At 37.3% G+C, this 22,372-nt stretch overlaps 1 long non-coding RNA gene across 2 annotated transcripts in view; it reads right to left on the bottom strand.

Moving 5' to 3' along the window:
- Positions 1 to 1,320: 1,320 nt before the first annotated feature.
- LOC132012017 (uncharacterized) overlaps positions 1,321 to 22,372 on the bottom strand; it is a 136,017-nt gene continuing 114,965 nt past the window's right edge. For both annotated transcript variants that reach the window (XR_009402504.1, XR_009402505.1), the window contains one exon: positions 1,321 to 1,368. This is a non-coding gene — a long non-coding RNA (uncharacterized LOC132012017). The remainder of the gene's footprint in view (positions 1,369 to 22,372) is intronic.

Genomic DNA, 22,372 nt, shown 5'->3' with positions numbered 1-22,372 from the left:
TATTGAATCAATGAGATATGCTTATATTGGCATATGATGTTAGAAAAATTCCTTCTAGAATATTCACATAAGTCTTTTCTCAAAAATAAACTTTAAGAACTGTTCTATATCTTGATTGTGGAAATGGTTACACAACTGTGTGTGCTTATCAAATCTCAGAGCTATACACTAAAGAGGGTGAATTTTAAAAATTAAATTTTTTTTAATTTTTGTAATATTTATTTATTTATTTATAGATTATTTATTTATTTTAGGGAAGAGAGTGAGTGGGAGAGAGGGGGGACAGAGAATCCAAAGCAGACTCTGCTGAGTGCAAAGCCAGTGCTGAGTTCGATCCCATGACTGGGAGATCATGACCTTAGCCAAAACCAAGTCTAACACTTAACTGAGCTTGAAAAAAACTTATATGTAGCCACCCAAATGTTCCTATATATGATTTTTTTTAAAGCTGAGTAAAAATATTGTGTACTTCAGTAATGCTTGTAATTTTAAGTAACTGTTTACCATTTGGGCACTAAATCTATGATATTTATATAATATATAATACTAATTGTATTCAATTATGTCTTTCTCTGGTGCCAAATAACACTAATTGACTTGTGCAGAACAGTGAAGTAATCTAAGACAGGTGTTCCATGATTAAAAGAGTGGAGTTAGACCTTATTTTAAAAACCCAATTCTTCCACTTGCTAATTTGGAATACTGCTAATACTTACCACATTGTATTATACCAGCTTACACTTGCTGAATACATGCTGTATATGCTATGTCCTCAAGACTCTGCTTAGGTTAATTCAATCCTCCAACAACCCTGTAAAGTGAGTATTATTATCATCACTTTAAAGATGACAAAATGGACATAGAAAGATTCAGTAACTTGCCAAACGTCCCACAGAATTAAAGTGGTGCTTGGCCATCATGTGTTCTTCATATGTTTTTAGTACTTCTGACTGTCAGCTGACAGAGTCAGGAGACAGGTTTAAGCAGCACACATAGTCTCTTACCAATCTTACCATCTCTGAACATTAATTCTCTTCAATAAAAAGAAGATATTATTTTCTTCCCATCTCATAGGGAAGGATGCTTTTAGGGTTAAATGAGATATTAATATGGAGATGTGAATTACCCATTTCATAATTATACTTGTGCTTAGTGTTTTAAGTTAAAGTTGGAGTCCCTTTTCATGTTTATAGGACTTTGATCCCAGGTATGCCTCATTTGCTGACAAGAGGTATTCCTCACTCCCATTTTCACAATTAGTCATGACTGTACTTGAAGAAGTCAGGGAAGGGGAACAGTAAAGATTTCAGCCTCCTAATACCTAATTATACAGCAAAGCTCCTTGGGGCATTTTTCCTTTGTGAAAATCTGCAAAAGAAGAAAAGGAAGAACAGATGAGAACGGAAGGAACTGGAGGTTGAAAGAAAAGGTGGGAGAATCTCCTAGAACTCACTGAAAAAAAAAAAAAAAAAAAACAATTAATTCAACCAACAAGAGCCCTTGTAGCATTTTCTATTGCCCTCTGCCTCCTTCCATTCACTCAGCTGGGTACTGTCAGATTCACAAAACACTAGCCACAGGATGGATTCCTAATGTAAAACTTTTTAAAAGAGTAATTAAATACTTCAGTATCAGAGCACGTAGAAACTGTTTCTTGTTTCGAGAGTATACATGGAATAATTGGGGAGGGGTCAGGGGAGTGGTTAAGTGAAGTTAAATCATTCTACCTAGTATTTCTTCAGACATTTTGTACCTATTCATTGTCTGTCAACAAATTACTTGAACAGGATCATGTGTCCATGCACATAAGTTCCTCAGTTTATAAATACCCCAAATTACGTCCAAACAGATTTATGACTATAGATCAAACTTTACTAATTAGGACCAACTACCAACATATTGTACTCTTTTCTTTTTTGTAAAAGCAGTCGTTCAGATGAGTAAGAGCCAATGGCTTTAAGGAGTTCAAGTTAGGTGGAGACCTTAAAGAAATGTAGCTGATTATAGTAAATTATAAAATACTGTGCTTCTTCATACTTTTTGTAAATGCAGCCTCCTGCGAATATATGTTTACTTCTTTTTCTTCTTCTTCTTCTTTTTTTTTTTTTTTTTTTGAGTGGAGTAAGGAGAGAAGTATTCTGTCAGAATAAAATTGTTTTAGTTCTTTTGGTCAATGAATATTAAGTATGATTCAAGTCTAAAGCTGACACTGCCTGTTCCTTTTGATTGTGAATAATAGTAACAGTAACAGCTTCTATTCCTTAAGTGTTTACCCCATACAAATGTAATACAGGGTAAATCACTCTAACTGCTACAACCAGTAAACCCCAGGTCCCCACAATAGCTTAATTAAAAAAAAAAAAAAAATCTGGTAGATAGCATTAGAATCTGATATGGGTCAGGTGGCTCTTCCTTGTGGCTTTTTTCTAAGTGATGATTGCAGGAAACACATTCCTTCCATCCTGCAAATTTGCCATCTCAAAAACTCTTACTTCTAATAGTATGGATGTAGTAGAGAGAACTTTTATCTGCTGCAGTCTACAAGTGACATATCACTTATGTTTACATTCCACTGGTGAGACTTAGTCTTGTCACCTCACCTAGATTCTCAGGGAACTGGGAAATATAGTAAAGAAAATGAAAGAGGTGGTGATCCCATACTATGGCATTTGCCATAATCAGACACTGGGCTTTCTGTATGTTGACTCATTGAATGTGCACGAGAACACTAGAAAGTAAATGTTACTAACCTCACTTCATAGATGAGAAGTCAAAGATGCAAAAGCTTAAACAAATTGTCTAATTTTTACATGAATGGTGGAATTAAGGTTCAAATACAACCTATCTTTAAAAAACAAAATTTAACAAATGAAGATGTAAAAAATATATAAATTGGCAAAGGCTATAAAAAAAAAGAAATAGAGCTAGTAACTTGGTTATGACAAATGCCCAAGCTCAGTAATACTTAAAGAAATAGAAATTTAAGGGGGAAAACATTTTAACTTGAGAAGTTAACAACAGCAACAAGAAGTTTAGTGTTATACACAATGCTAACAAGGGCATGGTCAAAATAATAGTGAAAAGAGAGTCAGAGGCACTGAAGTATTAATACTGGTTGTTTTATGTCGGAGGATTTATGGGTGATGGTCCTCACCGATTTACCTTTAAATATTATTGCATTTTAGCCATGATGGATTCCGAAAGGCCTACAATATTCTGCCTTCTCACCTTAGAGAGGTACAGGCGGGCATGTCTGACTTCTCCCTGTGCACAGAGGCACACAGAGGCAATTGGGTTGTTTCCTGAGACCCCTGTTGCCCAGCGGCAGTCCCTTTTGCAAAGAGCACAGTTGGGCTCAAGGTCAGCAGCAGTCCTTTGTGGCAAAGCCTGCCTTTGCATTGACTTGCAAGATTTTGCGTTTCTTCAGGCAAAAAGTGGTCAAAACCGTTACTATGTAATTTGTTCCCAGAGATTTGAAACATTCAGTGAAACTTTAAAACTTCGGATGATGTATTTTTTTAGAAAGTTATTGTTTGAGAATAATGTCTTTTTATACCAGAAAATAGTTATCCTGAAATGATATTGAAAACTTCTCCTTCCCTTTATTTTTTTAATCAATACATGCTAAAGTGACAAGTCCTCAGTATTTGGCATCTTCATTCATTCCTGTGCTTGAGGAGGAGCGCTGAGGTGCTCAGTTTAGACCATGGGGCAGTAGAGGTGGTGGGGTTCTGAGAGGGGGTCTGAAGAGGACCTCCTGTCCTCCAGCCTCCTTGCCAGGCCTTCACATTTGCTCTCTTACATTGTGGGCCATGTCCTTCTGCTTGGTGTTTTGGCTTTGTGATGGGGGTGGTGGACGGGTGGAGGAGGCTGCCTGAAGAAAATAATCTGATGTCACAGAGCAGAAAAAAATTACTGCATTTTATAAAAACATAAACACCTATATACACACCCAAGTACAAATAGCATATAACTGGGGACGCCTGGGTGGCTCAGTTGGTTAAGTGGCTGCCCTCGGCTCAGGTCATGATCCCAGCGTCCTGGGATCGAGTCCCACATCCGGCTCCTTGCTTGGCAGGGAGCCTGCTTCTCCCTCTGCCTCTGCCTGCCACTCTGTCTGCCTGTGCTTGCTCTCACTTCTCTCTCTATGACAAATAAATAAACAAATAGCATATAACTGCTTTATAGGAAATCCCGGTTTAGGCTATAGAAGGGCACAGCTCTTCCCACATAAGTGAACATACTACTTTAAAGAAATATGGATGTGTACCTGGTCCTGAAACATCCCACAACCTCAAAACAAAAAATAATCACTTAAGATATGACTACGAAAAAATGAGAGTGATTCATTTCTGTAACTTGTGGGATCTGTCATCATTTTATTGTCAATCCTGGAAATTGTGTCTTTTTAATTCCTTTCTGTAAAGAAATATTGATTTTGGCAGTAATAAAGCTGTCAGAACATTAGTGCAGAGATAATATTATCACATAATTAAGAAACTATCACATTATCTATTAATAATATTATTCATATGGAAAGCAATGTAAAGGCTGCACCTGCAGAATAAAGTGCATTTAAGAAGACATATTCTGAGGTTGCCTGGGTGGCTCAGTCATCAGGCATCTGCCTTCAGCTCAAGTCATGATCCCAGCGCCCTGGGATAGAGCCCTGCATCAAGCTCCCTGCTCAGCGGGAAGCCTGCTTCTCCCTCTGCCCCCGCTTGTGTTCCCACTCTCACTGTGTCTCTGTCAGATAAATAAAATCTTAAAAAAAAAAAAAAAAGATTTTGAAAAAATGGACAGAAGAATATGTGGACGAGGGGTAGTACAGAGGATGGAGTGTTTCATAGTGCTTCTGGCCATCTGGGGAAATCCATTTCAAATTGACACCCAATTCAGGTATGACTCTTTTAGCCAAAATAAAAGGATTTCTCATGTTTTCAGTATTGGAAAGGACAAACTTTCATGGAAATCAATTGGTGAAGATTTCCTCCTTTAAATGAATTTTGAGAGATTTAATTAGCAGGGTCCAAAAATAGTCTATAAATATTAAAAATGTCCTGAAATAAGAAAGTGACCAAAGCCAAAATAAACCAGCATAAGATCAGAAAAATATAGGGAAAGCAAAATAAAGTCAAGAAGATAGAAGACAGATCTCCATAACCTGGAAAAAAGAAAAAATTCATTTGGATAGTATTTCTCTGATCAAGGCAGAGTATAAGGTTTTAACTTTAAGGCCCATCTCACCAAATCTAAATAGTGGGTTTTTCTTCCTAACTACATATGATTTCTCAAAAGTTAGCTTTTTGTAACATGGCTAGTTATTACATCAGCATTTTTATATTTTAATGCAGCATTTCCCCAAATACAGTTTATATAGTATTGAGTCTAAGCAAGAATAATAAGATGTTATGCAAATAAAGATCCTGTGTTGGGTGAAACAAATTATAAAAAGATTTACTGATGACAAAATTTATTATAGCCTTTATACTAGTACTTACTATGGCCCTGCAGTGGGTACAGGGAAGAAGGGAATATAACGTTCAGCATTTCACCAGTGAACGCTTGTTTTGCCATGAAACGTGTTGAGGGGCCAGTGTCTTTTGGATCATGCTTTGGAGGCAATGATTTGACACCACTTCTCTCTACCAACAAAGGCCCTTCTCATTAGTTGCAAAAGGGAGAATAATGCCATGGTAAAGTGTGTGGATTTTGGACCAGACTGCTGGCATTTAAACTCTGTGACTTGTTGTGGACTTTTGGGGCAAGTTACTTGACCTCTCCTTGCTTAATTTTTTTTTTTTTTTAATCTCCAGGGTGGGCATAATGGTAGTATGTAGCCGAGACAAAGGTATTATGAGCTTTAAATAACTTGATACAATTGAAGTACCTAGAACATCCTCTGGCACATGGTAAAGTCTCAAAATTAGATGTTGACTATTACAACAAATAAGCAGTTGCACCAAATATCCTTCTATACAAGAACAACTCCAACAAATCTATTTGGGGTTATGATATATAGGACATGCTCTTTATTTTTGTAGAGGTTTTCCCCCATGACTGCAATGATAAGACTTTTTTTTTTTTTTTTTTTTTAGTCTAAAATTTGTGATTAAAACCGGGAGATTTTCTTTTTTCTAGCCCCAAAACATGACCATTTGAACCTTTGTTTTTTCCTCTTTAGTCCATAATTCTCATCATTTTGTAGTGATATAATGACAAATGGGACTGCTTTCATCTTTGTTCTGTTATGGAATATATCTTAAATCTCATATCCATGAACAACTAGAGCACTAAGGTTTGATTAGGGCATCATACTGACAATATGTTTTCACATGCATAAGAATGTGGTTCTTCCTAAACCATTTTCCTTTTGCCCAGGGTGTCTCCTTGCCCCCACCTGTAGGTTCAGCTTTATGTTCAACCCCAAGCAGGAAGCATGAATTATTTATTGGACACTTGTTGATCCTTTTTTTAAGAGGGAGAGAGAGCACATGCATGAACAGGGTAGGGAGAGGGGCAGGGTGAGAGGGAATCTTAAGCAAGCTTCACACCTAGCTCAGAGCCCCATGTGGAGCTTAATCTCACAGCCCTGATTCATGACCTGAGCGGATATCCAGTCAGATGCTTAACTGACTGAGGCAGCCAGGCTCATTTACTTAAAATCTATCATACCTATTGCTCATTTATTTAAATCTGTCTCATTCTTTATGAAGGATTTCAAACAGATTGGCTCACTATCAATATCAGCTTTACTACTCATCACCCTACAACCCTCAAAAAATGATCTGCTGCTCAGGCACCCAGTAGCTGGATCTGACCCCCTTGCTCCAGCTCTCTCCTACAGAGTTCATACACTGGCACGCCTAGATCCTGTCTTATTGGCTCCAAAGTCCCTCCATTTCAACTTCCAGGTCCCAGATAATCAGATCTCCTATATCACAATCTGTTCTAAGGAATCCTTGATCAAACCCCTTTTTATAGAACCTCTTGGAAAAAACAATATATGGTGATGGCCAGTATTTTTAAGGAAGTCATACCAATTTCCATGTTTATATCCCTCAGAAAGAAAAAAAATTCACATTATTGAATTCATGGGAAGGACAATGCTTGCAACTTTTTTGTGGGAATATTTGTCCAAAAGTTTCTCCATTTTTGTTTAAGATTGAAACCAAAGAACTAAATGGGATATGTCCAATAAGTTCCTCCAGTGAATCAATAGATATCATTATTGTCAATCAAACATTGCCAGAGTGCCTCCCCATGTCTTTGAAGCAAATGCCCAGATTACTTACAATCTAGAGAATACACATATGCTTAGACTTATGAAAAAGAATAAAATAATGGCTCGAAACTAATATTTGATGTCTTAAGTGTATATACTAATGAGTTTTTTAACTGAGTGATTTATTCAGATTTTTCCATTGTAAGATTTCTAACACCCTAAAATACAGATTAATTTTTCTGATAGTAATCTGATCTATCAGCTTCCATAATTAACATTGCCCAAATTTTTTAATTATTTTTTATTGTGGTAAAATTATGTAACATAAAAGATGCAGTTTTAACTATTTTGAAATGTATAATTCATTGACATTAATCACATTCACAATATTGTGTAACCATCACTACTATTTTGAAAACTTTTTCATCACCCCAACTAGAACATCTACTCATTAAGCAGTAACCCCCTATTTTCCCCTCTTCTCCTCCCCCAGACCTTTGTAACTTTTATTCTACTTCCTGTCTCTACAGATTTGCCTATTCTAAATACTTCTTATAAGTAGAATCATACAATATTTGTTCTTTTATGTCAGTTTATCTCACTCAGCATAATATTTTCAAGGCTCATCCATGTTGTAATATATATCAGAACTTTATTCCTCTTCATGACCAAATAATATTCCATTGAATGTATAAACCATATTTTGTTAATCCATTCATCTGTTGACAGATACTTGAGTTGTTTCAGCCATTTGGCTATTGTTAATAATATTGTAATGCATATAAGTATCTGTTTGAATCCTATTTTGAATTCTTTGGGTATATAACTGGATACCTAGGAATTGAATTTCTGTGTGATATGATTTAGCTTTTTGAGGGATCTCTAAAACTGGTTTCCACAACTGTTGCACTAGTTTACATTCTTACCAGCAGTGTATCAGGGTTCAAATTTCTTTTGTGTGAGGCCTCTGATTTTGTTCCTCCTTTTCCAGATTGTTTTGCTGTTCTGGGACCTTTGCAATTTCATATGATTTTGAGAATTGGCTTTCCCATTTCTGGGGAAGAAAATGCTGTTAGAATTTTTATGGGAATGGCATTGAATCTGTAAATAGTTTTGAATAGTATTGACATATTAACAATGTTGAGGCTTTCTATCCATGAACATGGGATGTCTTTCCATTTAGTTAGATCTTCTTTAATTTCTTCCAGCAATGTTGTGTAGTTTTCTGTGTACAAGTTTTTCACTCCTTGGTTAAATTTATTGCTAGGTCTTTTATTCTTTCAGGTACTATTTTAAGTGAAATTATCTCCTTAATTTTCTTTTCATATTATTAACTTTTTTCATGTACAAACACAACTAATTTTTGTTGGTTGATCTTGTATTTTGCAACTTGCCAAATTTGTTTATTAGCTGTAGGAGTTTTCTTTTTGTATTTGGGGGGATTTTCTTTACAAAGAATCATGTCCCCTGTGAATGAAGATAGTTTTACTTTCTTTCTCTCCTTGAATTTCCCTTTTCTTGTCTAGTATCGCTGGCTAGAGCTTCTAATACAATGTCAAATAGAAGGGTATTCTTATTTTGTTCGTGACTTTAGGGAGAAAACTTTTATTCTTTTACCACTGAGTATATTAGTCATGGGTGTTTTCGTTAATGCCCTTTATCATGTTGAGGAGTTTCCCTTCTCTTCCTAGTTTTCTGAGCTTGGTTTTCGTTTTTTGTGTTTGTTTTGTTTTTGTTTTGTTTTTGTTTTTGTTTTTTATCCAGAGAGAGTTTGGGATATCATAATGTATTGAGTTGAGGATAGCTGTGACATATAACAACTGTTTGCTTAGTGTCTGGGTCTCTTGTAGTAGTGAAATTCCTGCATTATTGTTTCTCTAGCAGGACCAAAATTAGGCTGAGTAAAGGGAAGGGATCATTGATTCTGTCAAGTATCTGGTATAAAATCTTCACTGCTAGCCCGAACAGTTCTGCTTTCTTAGGTTATAATTTATGCCACTTCTGCTTATGGATCCAGACTACACATTTGTGTTGGCCCTCCATCTGGGACAGAGTCCCTTGACTCACCAAAAATAGTTTGGTCTCTACTCTCAGCTCTTCCCACTAGGTCAAAATTATCTGCAAAACTCCAGTTTCTTTTCTTTTCTTTTTTTTCTTATTTTATTTTATTTTATTTTTTCAGTGTTCCAAGATTCATTGTTTATGCGCCACACCCAGTGCTCCATGCAATACGTTTCCTCCTTAATACCCACCACCAGGCTCACCTAACCCCCACCCCTCTCCCTCCAAAACCCTCAGTTTGTTTCTCAGAGTTCACAGTCTCTCATGATTCATCTCCCCCTCCGATTCCCCCAATTCATTTATTCTTTCCTTCTCCTAATGTCCTCCAACTCCAGTTTCTACATTGATGACTTCTTCCCTCTATCCCCAGGCTGTGGCCCCTGATCAGTGTCTCATGACCCACATCTCTTGTCAAGTCTCCCATCCTCCTACCCAAGCTTTCTGGGCATCTCTGGTGACTTGGTTATTATGGTCACTTCTGACTTTGAGAGCCTCTCTCCACAGTTCTCAATGTCACTCATACATCATCACTTCTTACTCTCTCTTCTAGGCTGATCCAAGGGTAAACCTCAGCCCTCTTTGATTTCCACCAAAATACCAATTACACAAGGCATGTGTGTGGAAAAAACTACACTAGAAATTTGGGGAAATGGTTTGGGTTCATACCCCAGTAACATAACAGCATAGAATATCAGATTTCGCTATTCTTAAAAAAATCTGCTCAGCCCTTTGTGCTGAGTGGAGGTGTAGTTGCCTATCATGTTGCATATTCCCCTCTTACTTTCACTCCACTGATCGCTTTATTATGGAGAGCAGTTTAGTTCTTTCTACCCTATTATAAACTAGGTTCTGGTGTCCCGTTGCATATCAACAGACTCATTCTTGTGCTGGGTCTGTCCCTTCCAACTTCCTTCCACCAAAAAGTAAAAGAACAGCATAGAAATGTTTGATTTCCTCAAATGAATTAGGCCACCTCTCTTAGAAAATGGAAAAGGCTACAGTCAGTTTGAGTTTTAAATAACAGAGTTTCTCTCACATACACATACACAGATGCATATAAATAACACACTTTAAATACTTGAATACTTTTATGTTAAAAGATAGGATATCATATATTGTACCCTAATCCCACAGTTCCCAAACTGTGTGCAAAGTTTTCCCAGAGTGCTATAGTGAACTCACAAGGAGTATGGTAGGATATTTAGATTTTTGAATGAAATACAGGCACAGCAAACAACAAGCTCTAGGTGGTCTGTAGCTTCAACATTAGATTGTTTTGCATGCCATTTGGCGATCTCTGATCTTTGTAAAGCTGAGTTTTCTGCGATTGCTTTGATAAAAAGCAAGAACTATACTAAAACCAACGTGGAACAGGAAATAAGAAAAGTGAGAACCCCATTACTATTTAACATAGTACTGGAAGTCTTAGCCTCAGCAATCAGACAACAAAAAGAAATAAAAGGCATCCAAACTGGCAAGGAAGAAATCGAACTTTCACTATTTGCAATGACATGATAGAGACATGAAGACATGTAGAAAACCCAAAGACTCTACCAGAAAATTGCAGAACTCATACATGAATTGAGCAAAGTCACAGGATAAAAGTCAATGTGCAGAAATCTGTTGCATTTCTATACACCAATAATGAGACAGCAGAAAAAGAAATCAAGGAATTGATCCCATTTGCAGTTGCACCAAAAACAAGATACCTAGGAATAAATATAAATAAAGAAGTAAAAGATCTGTACTCTGAAAACTATTGAACTCTTATGAAAGAAATTGAAGAGTACACAAAGAAATGGAAAATGTTTGATGCTCGTGGACTGGAAAGACAAATTTTTTTTTCAAATAATATTGATTTTTTTGGAAGAACAAATATTGTTAAAATGTCTATGCTACCTAGAGCAATCTGTACTCAATGCAATCCCTATCAAAATACTGTCATCTTTTTTTACAGAGCTGCAACAAATAATCCTAAAATTTGTATAGGACCAGAAGAGACCCCAAAGAGTCAAAGGAATGTTGAAAAAGAAAACCAAAGCTGGTGCCATCACAATTCCAGACTTCAGGCTATATTACAAAGCTGTAATCATCAAGACAGTATGGTACTGGCACAAAAACAGGCACAGAGATCAATGGAACAGAGTAGAAGACCCAGAATTGGACCTTCTACTCTATGGTCAACTAGTCTTCGACAAAGAAGGGAAGAATATCCAATGGAAAAAAGACAGTCTCTTCAACAAATGGTGTTGGGAAAACTGGACAACAACACACCGAAAAATGAAAATGGACCACTTTCTTACACCATTCACAAAAATAAATTTAAAATGAAAGAAAGACCTTAATGTGAGACAGGAAACCATCAAAATCCTAGAGGAGAACACAGGCAGAAATCTTTTTGGCCTCAGTCATAGCAATTTCTTACTAGACACATCACCACAGCCAAGGGAAACAAAAGTAAAAATGAACTATTGGGATTTCATCAAGATAAAAATCTTCTGCACAGCAAAGGAAACAATCAATAGAACTAAAAGGCAGCCTACAGAACGGGAGAAGATATTTGCAAACAACATACCTGATAAAAGGTTAATATCCAGAATCTACAAAGAACTTTTAAACTCAACACCTAAAAAACAAATAATGTAGTTAAGAAATGAGCAGAAGACATGAATAAACAGTTTTCCAAAGAAGACATCCAGATGGCTAACAGACCCATGAAGAGATGCTCAACATCACTCATCATCAGGGAAATACAAATCAAAACCATGATGAGATACCATCACATACCTGCCAGAATGGCTAAAATTAACAGCACAAGAAACAATAGGTGTTTGTGAGGATGCAGAGAAAGGGGAAACTTCTTACACAGTTGGTGAATGCAAACTGGTACAGGCATTCTGGAAAATAGTATGGAGGTTCCTCAAAATGTTAAAAATAGAACTACCCTATGATCCAGCAATATCAGCAATAGGTATTTACCCAAAGGACACAAAAATACTGATTCAAAGAGGTACATGAATCCTGATGTGTATAACAGTATTATCAGCAATAGCCAAACTATGGGGAGGGCGAAATGTCCATGGACTGGTGAGTGGACAAAGATGTGGTGTATATATATAATGAAACACTACTCAGCCATCAAAAAGAATGAAATCTTGCCATTTGCAATGGCATGAATGGAGCTACAGTGTATTAAGCTAAGTAAAATAAGGAAGTCAGAGAAAGACAAATCTCATACGATCCCACTCATGTATGGAATTTAAGAAAGAAAACAAAGGAACATGTGGGAAGAGGGGAAAGAAAAAAAGGAGAGAGGGAAATAAGCCATAAGAGACCCTTAACAACAGAGAATAAACTGAGGGTTGATGGAGGGAGGGGGTGGGGGATGGGCTAGATGAGTGATGGGTGTTTAAGGAGAGCACTTGTTATGATGAGTACTGGGGATTGTGTGAAAGTGATGAATTACTGAATTCTACTCCAGAAACCAAAGTTGCTCTGTCTGTTAACTACCTAAATTTTAAATTTAAAAAATAAGAATACTAAAAAAAGAGAAGTGAGAACCAATCTGATTCCAAGGATTGAGGAGTTTTGCAGGAGCCAACAGGTGCACACATCCCATTAGTAAGTAATTGTGATTATTTAGGAATAAAATAAAAATATTTCTTCTTTCAATTTGTGTGTGTTATTTTTGCAAAGGCTACTAAGTTGTTAAGACATAAATATTTATTAAGTTCTTTGGGCCCTTACTGCTTAATAAATGAAACTATTAAATATTTCCTTTGACTTAGGGGCACTGTGAAAAAAAAAAAATACCAAGAAAGTTTAGGGAACTCTGCCCTACTTTTTTACATATGTATATGTATCACTTTAAAAACCCATATTTAATATTATGAAATGGTAATCAAAGTAAATAATACAAACATCCAGAGAAGTTATTACTATAAAAAGCACTAATTACTGAGAACACGATTATAATTAATATTACCTTCTTTTTAGCGTAAATACCTGTAAAACTTTCAAAGATATTACAATATAACTTTAAATCAGTAAAGTCTCAGGAGAAAGTCGAGCACTGATTAATACAACTGTTTAAAAAAAAGATGCTCTAGTTAGTTTAATATTTTTCATTAATTGAATGTTAATGAAAAATCCTTTTTCAACTCCTTCTGAAAACTTACTCAGAAACATGTTGGCCATTCTTCTGCCTTGGTGGGTACAACTTGCTAAATATAATTAAGTCTTCCTTTGGTGAGTAAGTAACTTCATAAGAGGTTAATCACTTAAGGTTACACTCAGGGTTACAAACATCACAAGCATCAAAATCGGCATCTGAAACTAGACGTTCATGCTCCAAGCACTTGAGCTATCGACGGTTCAGTTAGTTTAGGAAATATTGCATGTTGTACTTCACCTGGGAGTGTCAGTGTCCACTGGCATATTAAAGACTGAGAAATTGTACAAGAAAGAAGTTTTTAAACTTACTTCAACTCTGCATTTCCAAATTCTTTGACCCCAATATCCATTTTCCACCTAACAGTCACACTGTTCTGTCTGAGGCTGTGAGCTCCAGCGTCACACTGCTGGCTTCCAATTCCAGTTCCACTGCTTAGCCAGGTCACACCACTTCTTGAATCCTTGCTTTCCTCATCCATAAAATGGAAATAATGCCAATACTACTTGTGAGCATTGGATGAGAAAATATATGTAAAGCACATACTAAGTTCTTAACAAATTTAGCTAGAACTGTTGTTGTTAGCAGTCCTCAAAATTAGTGTTTATACAACATAATTGAAAATACCCTTGTAAATGTTCCAACAAAAGCATAAAAATGCATACCCAAGTAATTCCTGCCGGTCTCTCACATGCCACTGAGAACACGAAATTTATTGTAAGGCTCTCAGGTAGCACATATTTGTGAGAAAGATTATTGTCAATCCTGGCAAAGTCTGGAGTATTCATTTGGGGATGAAGGCCCGGGCAGTGTTGTAGCCATTGCTGGGATCTGCTGATGTCTGTCTAGATATCTGTAGTTACACCTAACTCTAATACTGAACAGACTTTTTTGTCAAAAAAAAAAAAAAAGAGAGAGAGAGATGAAACATTATGGTTTCTACAGTATACCTTAGCCACAGGCTTTTCTATGCTTAAGCTGTCTCTTCCATGCATTACTCACACAATATATACCTGGATAGTTCTGTATGGCTCATCAAGAAATCTTTATGTGACACAGCATTGTGTAAGTAGGCTGTCTGATATATTATTCCTTGTTGTAAAAATGTTTATCTTTCCTGAATGTGCTGATGAGTATTTGATTCATTTGTTCATGTCTCTCTAGGATGATTTATCAATGTCAATGACACTTAGAGATCTCAGAGCAATTTATGTTGCTTCAAATAAAGTTAATATGGCAGCCCCACTGAAGGGATCCAGGGAAAGCATTCCTTCTTGTATGTTTAAGGTCACTTATTTTGCGACTAAAACCCTAACAAGTCAACTTCAAGAGCTTATTGCACTTTTGTGGACAAATTGGAGAAAGAATATGGAGCACCCACAAAAAATATTTCCCCAGTTCACGTGTTCCGTTTATGCAAAATTAGCGAGCAGAGCCAAGATAAGCCATGTAAGCCGGACCTCCTGATTATCCTTTCCTCTTGAAGCATGAAATAGAAGTTTAATGTTTTATATTGACACTACAGAAGTTTAAATTTAAAGTACTATTTGTGGGGCGCCTGGGTGGCTCAGTGGGCTAAAGCCTCTGCTTTTGGCCCGGGTCATGATCCCAGGGTCCTGGGATCGAGCCCCTCGTGGGGCTCTCTGCTCCGCGGGGAGCCTGCTTCCTCCCCTCTCTCTCTCTCTCTGCCTGCCTCTCTGCCTACTTGTGATTTCTCTGTCAAATAAATAAATAAAATCTTTCTTAAAAATAAATAAATAAAATACTATTTGTTTTGCAAATTAAAATATGTGATTTGAACTATGACATGTTTCTGAATTCATCAAAATCATCAGATACTATGATATCCTCTGATAATGCTCCCCTTTGATCAGATGAATCTCAAAACTTTGCTCTTGTACAGTAGCTGCAGGGGGAAAAAAAAAAGGCAACTCTTCCAGCAGGTTGTGTCTGGCTGCCCACCCCACTGATGTGAGGTGCAGTGAGTAAAGAAATTTCTCCTGGAAGGACTGGGAAGTATTAAATGGTGCCAGTGCCAAGTACAACCTCACATAAGCAGAAATTGGAATTTGATGAGATTACACGGTGAGAAGACAGTGCTCATGTTGATTCCCTTCCTCCTCCCGCCCTCCGCGAAGTTGGTGTCACATGCAAACTTTCATGGAAGTATATTGATAACCTCTTCAATTCTCATTGAAAAAGAAAGTGAGCTTATTGAATTCTTCCGAACAGTAGGAAATTTCTTAGTGTTCACTTTCCTAGGGCTGATGCAATGTGAACAACTGCTTTCACTCTCCCAAAGGATGAATACACTTGATTCCTTTTTCCTCTTTTCTTTCTTTTCTTATTTCTTCCTTTGTTCCTTCTTTGCTTCCTTTTTCTCTCTTTCATTCTCTGCTGTGTACTTCAAATTGGTAGTGTTTTAAACATTTTCAAAGTATTTCTTGATTAAGGAAAGCTGGCTCCATGCAGAAATCAAAATATATCAATTGCATTTATCTGTAGGCAAATACATAGAAGTCAGGTTTCTTTGACACTTAAAAGAAAAATCAAGGGATAAAACATTCAAATAGCATAAAGGGCTCCTGTGGCACTCTGTTGTTACAGCACATTAATACAGAAGTCTTCAGAGTCTTAATTTCCTTGAGCAGCCCCTGTGAAGATTCATGCCAGAGAATGGGAAAGAAGGTTGGCAGCCAGAGAAGTAGATGCCAAATGGCTCCTCACTGGCAGTGGCATCTGGATGGGAGGTTGGCCTGCCTCCGGGATTCTTGGCCAACAGCACTGTTGTCTATACAGACGGCTGTGTATCTGTTCAAGAGTCCAACAACTGTGTGTGTGTATTTTGGTAAGCTATTATTTCTGGGCCAAAGATTTCCATGGCATTTTTGCATCTGTTGGCACCGCTTCTATATTCAGTGCATCCCCCATGCTCACCCGCTGCTACATTTTAGTTTTCTGATCAAAATCATTGCATACAAGTGGAAATGCATTAAGAGGAGAAAAATATGTTTCTGAAGATTTTTTTAAATCCCACAAAGCATATGTAAGTATGGCTTTGAAATTACTCTGAATGAACTATCTTCTTCCTATAAGCCATGAAAAATGGGAAAATCCCAACCTCAATGCAAAAATTTCCTTGATCCTTATAGGATTTAGATAACTATAGAACTATCAGAAATTACTTTAATTATCAGAAATACAATATACTGTTAAGAAATTTAGTAGTCCATCACCTTAACCACTTGGCCACCTCATCACCTTATTAAAAAATTTAAAGTCAAATTACTCTTCTGGTGTTTCCAGAGAAACAAAATTATTTTATAATTTTATAAACTGTAGTTACTGCAATATGATACCAACAACTACTGCACATCAAATCAAGTAGCTTGTGAAAGTCCTGCTTTATTGTGCAAGGCTATAGGCTCTCAACCTTTTAAGATTCCGTTATCCAGTATTGAGGGTACTACCACATTACGTAATTCAACCAACACCTATCAGATGGACCATATGTACAAAGTCTGGGGGATACAAAGCCAAATAAGATAACCACCCCCGCAAATTTTATAACCTTTTCCCTTTTTTGATGAAGAAAATTGGGAACAGACTTTTAAACAAGTTACAGAAACACCAGAAAAAAGAAATAAAAGCCAAGTGGCGGTCTGGATTACCATATGGCATATGCCAAGAGTGGGGCAATAAAGAAATAAACCCGTTTATGCATATTTTACAGAAACATTCCAGTTGAGTTTAGCAGTTTAAAGCTGGAAGAGTTTGTGAAAGTCCTATAATCTAACATCCTTCTATTTTTGATGAGGAAACTGATGGCCAGAGAGAAGTAATTTGATCATGGTCACACAGTAATTAGTGTGAGTAGACAGATCTTGTTCTCTCAGTGCTACTCCTAGCAATTTTAGAGTTGTGACATATTTAAAATGAAATTTACAGGGAAATCCTTTAAAATGGCATGGCATAATTTTGTAAGATAATAATAAACAGTGAACCCAGATTAGGGAATTGCTCTGTGATGAAAATGAGAGGTGGAATGAAGTTACTGCCACTCTGGGCAATTCTCTTTGGCTAGAGTGGGAGGCAGGACTCTCAGAAAGATCACCCCAAATCAGCCTGTGGATGTTGGGGTTGATTGCAAAAAGGGCATCTACCACAACTTTTCTCTCTCTCTGTGGCCTGTAGGCACCTCTGTGGAGAAAGCAGGTATCTATCACAATATTACCTCCATACTCTAAGTGATCATAGTGTCATAAAAAATGACCCCCAATCAGACCCACCACTTAAATGTTACCATCACTAATTTGTGACCCTCTGGAAGAGATTGAGGGCTCTATACTCTGAAGTAGGGTGTTATAAGTGTATAAATAGTCATATTAAGTTGAAGTTGTCACATAAAATATGGTGTTGTCTATATTGGGGCACTATATTGTATCTCTCTCCAACTTGATAGTGAGCAAAATAATACTCTTTTCTGAGTTAAACTAGGTAATTAACATGCAATCGATTAGAGCCATGTTGAACTTGATAATCACCACACAAAATCAATTAAAAGAGGCTGAAGGATGCCCAGACCAGAAGGACTTCTCCATAACCTAAAAGAATGAGCAGATCTGAAGGAAAAATGTGTCAATTAGAAAGGAGGTCAGACAACTACAAAAACAGAAAACAAACAAATAATCAAAGAGGGGTATATAGGCAGTGTCCATCCCATAATCATCCTAGACAAGGGTGCCCTGGTCCAAGGACCCGCTATTAATCATAATTTTTTTTATTTTTTCTGTTTCCTGTCATTTTGACATCTGGGGCCTTGGTGACCCTACCCAGGGCCAGCTAATTCTTAGAGAGCAAAAAACTCAAGGAGACTACACTTTCATATGTAATCCAACCTAATCAATGCCCATACCCCTAACTCTGTCTTATACTTAGCTTTTACGGGCCACTGTCCCTCTGCCCTAATCACTCCAGAGCTAGGTGCCAGACAGGAGAGAGCCCCTCAATCCCAGAGGCTGCTGAAGTCATTAAAACAAACCAATATCTTGCCTCTTCCATTCCTTCCCTGGACAACCACAATAAAGTCTCTTGCCTGATACCTCCTTCTGTACCTGCCCCCACATGGCTTACTGTGCCTCCTATTTCTAGGGATCTGTGAATATAAAAAATCTTCCTCTGTAACAGTTACTTCCATGTCTGTGTGTCTTACCATATCTGATTAAAACAAATCCCAGGTACATTTTATTTTTTTATTTTTTTTAAAGATTTTATTTATTTATTTGACAAAGAGAGACCACAAGCAGGCAAAGAGGCAGGCAGAGAGAGAGAGAGGAGGAAGCAGGCTCCCCGCCAAGCAGAGAGCCTTATGCGGGACTAGATCCCAGGACCCCGAGATCATGACCTGAGCAGAAAGCAGAGGCTTAACCCACTGAGCCACCCAGGTGCCCCCAGAGGTACATTTTAAAACCACCACTCTGGTGCCAGCAGCAGTGAGCCAGCAAATCTATTAGCCTCTATTTGAGTGGTCTAAACACACAACTATCTCCTGCTGTTTCCTATCCTTTCTTGTCCTTCTGCTCTAATTCGGCATCTCAGATAGCATGTCTATAGGAGCAGAAGATTCTGGAGTGGTCCCTATCATATTACTCATTAATAATTTAATAAATTAGGGGCATCTGGGTAGTTCAGTGGGTAAAGCCTCTGCCTTTGGCTCAGGTCATGATCTCAGGGTCCTGAGATCGATCCCCACATTGGGCTCTCTGCTCAGCAGGGAGCCTGCTTCCCTCTCTCTCTCTCTCTGCCTGCTTCTCTGCCTACTTATGATCTCTGTCAAATAAATAAATAAAATCTTTTTAAAAATAATTTAATAAATTAGATTTCTAAGTTTCTACATCAATCTTGTGAGCTTAGTTAATAATATGAATCCATTCTTGAAAGATCTGCTCTTAGTCAGACTGACATGAGTCTTGTGAACCTGTATAGTGAGGATCATGGCCTACAGCTTTGCTTTTTAAGATATGTTCCTCAAACTAGCAGTCTCAGCATAATCAGGTAGCCTATTAGAAATGCTGAATCAGGAATATCTGGGTGGCTCAGTCAATTAAGCGTCTGCCTTCAGCTCAGGTCATGATCCCAGAGTCCTGGGATCAAGTCCTGCCTTGGGCTCCTTGCCCAGTGGAGCCCCTCTTTCTCCCTCTGCCTGCCACTCCCTCTGTTTGTACTCTTTCTCTCTCTCTGACAAATAAATAAAATCTTAAAAAAAAAAAAATGCTGAATCAAATCTTAGGTATTGTAGACCTGCTGTATCACATCTATATTTTAACAAGATCCCACATTTGTATGCAAATTAAACTTTGAGAAACACTACTCTAGAAGAGCGACAAGCAAACTTTTTCTGGATAGGACAAATAGCAAATATTTCAATTTTGTGAAATGTACTGTCTTTGTTGAAAGTACCAAACTCTGCCATTTTCATAAAAAAGTAGCCATAGACAATATGAAAACAAATAAGGATGGCTGTGTTCAAAAAATTTTATCTATGGACACTGAAATTTGCATTTCATATAATTTTCATGTCACGAAATATTTTTTAATGATTTTCAATCACTTAAGAACATAAAAACCATTCCTAGCTTGCAAGGCCTTACAAAAATAAGTGGCAAGCCAGATTTTCCCACTGGCCATAGTTTTCCGACCCTTGTCATGGGCTATGGAAAATTCAGTAGGATCAATTTGTTCTGTGAAGTGAGGTATTCCCTGTTGACCCACTCCAAAGTCCTCTGTGCCAAGTGAGACTTTTCATCTTCAAATGTCCAGAGATAGATTACTTTTTCGTTTTGAAAAAGCTTGATGAAGTACCATTCAGGTTTTTTTTTTTTAATATCTTATTTATTTATTTATTTATTTATTTGTCAGAGAGAGAGGGAGCAAAGCAGGGGGAGCGGCAGGCAGAGCAGGCAGAGGGAGAAGCAGCCTCCTCCCTGAGAAAGGAGCCCGACATGGGACTCAATCCCAAGACCCTGGGATCGTGACCCGAGCTGAAGGCAGACCCTTAACTGACTGAGCCACCTAGGCGTCACCATTCCATTTTCTTAATAATTAAAATTTTAAATTAAGACTTTATAGAAACACAGGAATTCTAGAACATGAGTGTAGAATTTAACGGAGAGTGAGCTACCTCCTAATGAACTGTTTCATAATCTGGAATACCAGTATTTTACTCAAACAGGCAATTTTCAGTTTATTTTATGTGGTTACCTGGGTCATCTGACCATGAAAAGCAACAAGGAAGTGATAAACCAGTGAGTGAATCCTCCTAAACCATGCAATCATATGCAACAAGAATGATCGAAGCACCCAAAATGCAGTCAGAAGGAGGCATAGAGTGGCTATTACTTGATTTTTAAGCCATGTTTCTACGTGCCAAATGGCAGGAATATTCTGGTCTCTTGATTTTCTGTCACCAATTGTGCAGCAGGGTATTGACTTGGAAGCAGGCCACAATCACCCGTTAGCCCTGCCACTGTCTAGTTCATCCATCAGCCAGAGAAGTGGTCTGGCCACCTTCGATGGTTTGTTGTTATTTTCCCCCCCAATGAGATAAGGCAATTGACCCTGCAATTCTAGTTAGTGATATGAAGTGAGTTGGTGAATTCAGGATATCATCCTTACTGTTTGAATTATTAGATATTTTTCTCTCTGATTGATTTAAGAAAAAAGTGTTTCGATCATGATTCTTACAGTAGTAACCTCAGATAACTCTAAAGCTCCTACATGTGATTCACTTCAATTTCCAAACATCCATTTCACAATTCCTAATTCTATAATCTGAAAGAAATTTTACTTTGTGCATTAAATCTTACTACGTAAATTTTTAATTTTGTGTATTTATCTCCAGTTCTAAAACCTGGATATATATCAGAATCACCTGGGGAATTTTTAAACATGCCAGTGCCCATGGGGCTCCCCAAGACCAATAAAATGAGAATCTGATAGTGAGTCCTGATATCTTTATTTAAAAAATAAAAATTCTCCCAGATTACTCCAGGATGTGGCGCTTGAAGGCAATTGCTTTGGTGATGATCAGACTGCTTTGGTGGTGATCTACTTTACTATTAAACTTTGCTATTTTTTTCTGAAAGTTCTATAAGAAACACTTTTAAAATTTAAAAGTGAATTAGGTACACTATTAAAAGAAAAAAAAAATCATTCTGACTCTTCATGAAAACTACTTCCTGAATGTTCTTAGGATAGGTGTAGATACAACTAAAGCTATAAGCCTCCTTTATTTACATTTCTTTTTATCTAAATAAATTAGCTTTAGATATTGATTAAGTGTGATCTAGTAGGTATCTACTCCCTAATGTCCCAGAAATATGGCAGTATTTTTTAAGGATTTTATTTATTTATTTGAGAGAGAGAGAGAGCATGAGCAGTGTGGCAGGGCGGGGGGTGGGGAGAGTGAGAGAAAGCAGGCTTCCCGTAGGAAGCCTGACCCTGGGCTCCATCCCAGGACCCAGAGACTATGACCTGAGCCAAAGGCAGACGCTAAACCAACTGAGCCACCCAGGTGCCCTGAAATATGGTACTTTTATTACTTCTCAATACTGTTTCAAAAACTTTAATTGCACCATACTGCCTTTCTGTGTCTTTCATCATTTTCATTCTCTGTTAGATTATTAATATCAAAATAAATATATACTAAATCATCAAAGTGCACTTGCTTTGATGTTATTTTCATTTTTGTTTTCTGTGCTTACTTTTTTACTATTTCAATTCTACCAGAATATGAGAGTGTGCTAAGTAAACATTACACAGATCTGTCTCTACCATCACCCCAGAAGTTTCTGAAGACATTCTTAGGGAAATTTGGAGGGAAACAACTGCCTTCTAGCATCTGCCCCCCCTCCCAT

This window comes from Mustela nigripes, chromosome 2 (genome assembly GCF_022355385.1).
Source record: "Mustela nigripes isolate SB6536 chromosome 2, MUSNIG.SB6536, whole genome shotgun sequence".
Lineage (NCBI taxonomy): Eukaryota > Metazoa > Chordata > Mammalia > Carnivora > Mustelidae > Mustela > Mustela nigripes.
Note: the sequence above shows the minus strand (reverse complement) of the source record. Positions and strands in the feature narration are given on the sequence as shown.